Here is a 2,561-nt window from a genome sequence, read left to right as displayed (position 1 = left end):
TCTCCTCTCCTCTCCTCTCCTCTCCTCTCCTCTCCCCCCTCTCTCTTTCTCTCTCTCTTTCTTTCTTTCTTTTGACAAACTGCCAGGCCAGTTCCTCTATCAGCTACACTATTTTACATTCCATCCAAAAATGTACTGGAGAGAGTGTAAAATAGCTTTCATTTTTTCCATGTCCTCTCTAACATTCGTTATTGTCTACAATCCAAGTGGATGTAAACAGTATGACATTATGGTTTTGATTTGCATTTCCTTGATGAGAAGTGACTGGGCATTTTTTCATGTTCACTGTCCATTTGTACATCTTTTTGGGTGAAAGGTCTATTATAATCTGCAGCTCATCTCAAAATCATTTTTCATTCATGAAAAAGTTGCAAAGATAGTACAGAGTGCTCCCGTAATCTCTCTGGCAGAGTTATAAATACCTTCACTACTCATGGCAAATTTATCCAAAAAAGTGGACCATCATAAGTGGTATAAAACAACAGTAGCCAAACAACAGGTTTGATTCATGTATAGCCAGATTTTTCCACTGAAATAATTTTTCCTTCCAAATTTCAACACAAGATAGTGTACTGCACTTAACTCTTATGACTCCATGTCTTCCTCCAGCCCATGATAGATTCTTTGTTTTCAGTACCACGGAAGAAGAGTATAGGCCACACATATAGGGCATGGCATCAACTTGAGTAGATCTGGAGTTTTCTCATGATAGTATGGGATTATAGAGGTTTTGAAGAATATCACTGATTGGTAATGCATTTCACATTGCATGTCAAGGAGTACATGATACAACTGAGTCTGAACTATAGCCATGTTGCTCTTGATTACCTAGAGAATTTTTCCCAGTATAAAGTTCTACTTTCTCCTTTTCCATACTTACTCACTAGACACAAGTTACCAAGTTCAGTCTATGCACATGGGAATTGGGATTAAACTGTATTTGAAGAAGAGAGCATTTATATGTATTATTTGGAATTATTATTTTCATCAATGATTATTATCTCCAGAAGATATGTCACATCTCCGTTACTCGTTCATTTAATCATCTCTCTGTCAGTGGACTCATGGGCACCATGGTTTTGTTTTGTTTTGTTTTGTTTTTTTTGCTGGTTAACATGTTCCAACTTTGACCATAGGGACCTCTTTCAGGCTGGCTTCTCTGTGCCTTGATATCTTTCTAACCCACCCACTTTCCTTTTGTTGCATATTCTTCCTTTCCTTCCCATCTCTCTGTCCTTATTTTTCAGTACACTCTCTGGTGCCCGAAGGCCATCATATATTTTCCTACCTTAGCTCTACCACCAATCATTTCCACAAGGGCTGTTTTACTGAAGAACAATATTTAGAAAAGAAGATTTAGTCACCATGGATGCTCATGGTTCTTAGTCTCTAAGCTGTCTCAGTAGTCAGAACAAGGGCATATTTGTATGCACAGTAAAGTAAATATTATACACAGTGATATGTCTGTATTTATATGTGTATGTATACACACATACACATGAATTTATAATGTTTCTAACTCTAATCAAGCATGCTGAAATTTGTTTTAGCATACTTTTTTATTTATGTATAAATTTCTCTGATGATAAGAAGCATGACTTCCACTGTTTACATTTACATCATCTGTTTAATCTCTAACTACATTCTATGTCATTTCAGAATTGCTCATATGGGTCTCAATGAGAAAAAATGGAATAAGTAGAAAGGAATGTTCATGTGCAGCCAGTTGGACTTAGCTTTCAATACTTAGAGACTCACTGTTTTCCAATAGATGTCAAGTCCTTTTCTTTCTCTACACTCTGAGATCACTGAACATGCTTGTAATTGCAAATACATTTTGCACCACTGTCTGTGCAGTCTATGTTCTGGATCCTATGACATTTAAGATCACTTTAAACATTAATTACATGAGCAATTTAAATTCAATAAAATGAACAGAATGTATAGAGTTTCCCCCACACTCTTACCCACTGTATAATAGTCTCTTCAACTTTCTATATTGCTACGAGACTGCTGCACTTATTATTATAGAAAATGTCACCTTAACACATGATTGTTCATTGTTTGCATTGGAAGTTCATTTTGTTTTTGTAACTTCATGGGTTTGGAGAAATATGTAACATATCCACCACTCTAATATAATATAATAGTTTTACAGCCTTAAAAACTATCTTCTATTTATCTATGTTTTCTCCACAGCAACTTTTGGTAACTGCTGATCCTATTATCAGTTCTATAGTTTTTAGTTTTCTGAATATTATGTTCTCAGAATTATATAGTGTACTGGCTAACTTTGTATCAACTTGACACAGCTGGAGTTATCACAGAGAAAGGAGCTTTAATTGGAGAAATGCCTCCATGAGATCCAGTTGTGGGGCATCTCCTCAATTAGTGATCAAGGGGGAGAGGCCCCTTGTGGGTGGGACCACCTCTGGGCTGGTAATCTTGGATTCTATAGGAAAGCAGACTGAGCAAGCCAGGGGAAGCAAGCCAGTAAAGAACATCCCTCCATGGCTTCTGCATCAGCTCCTGCTCCCTGACCTGCTTGAGTTCCAGTCCTG

The sequence above is a fragment of the Mus pahari genome, chromosome X, assembly GCF_900095145.1.
Source record: "Mus pahari chromosome X, PAHARI_EIJ_v1.1, whole genome shotgun sequence".
NCBI classification, from domain to species: domain Eukaryota; kingdom Metazoa; phylum Chordata; class Mammalia; order Rodentia; family Muridae; genus Mus; species Mus pahari.
The sequence above is the reverse complement of the archived record's forward strand: the minus strand, read 5'-3'. Positions refer to the sequence as shown.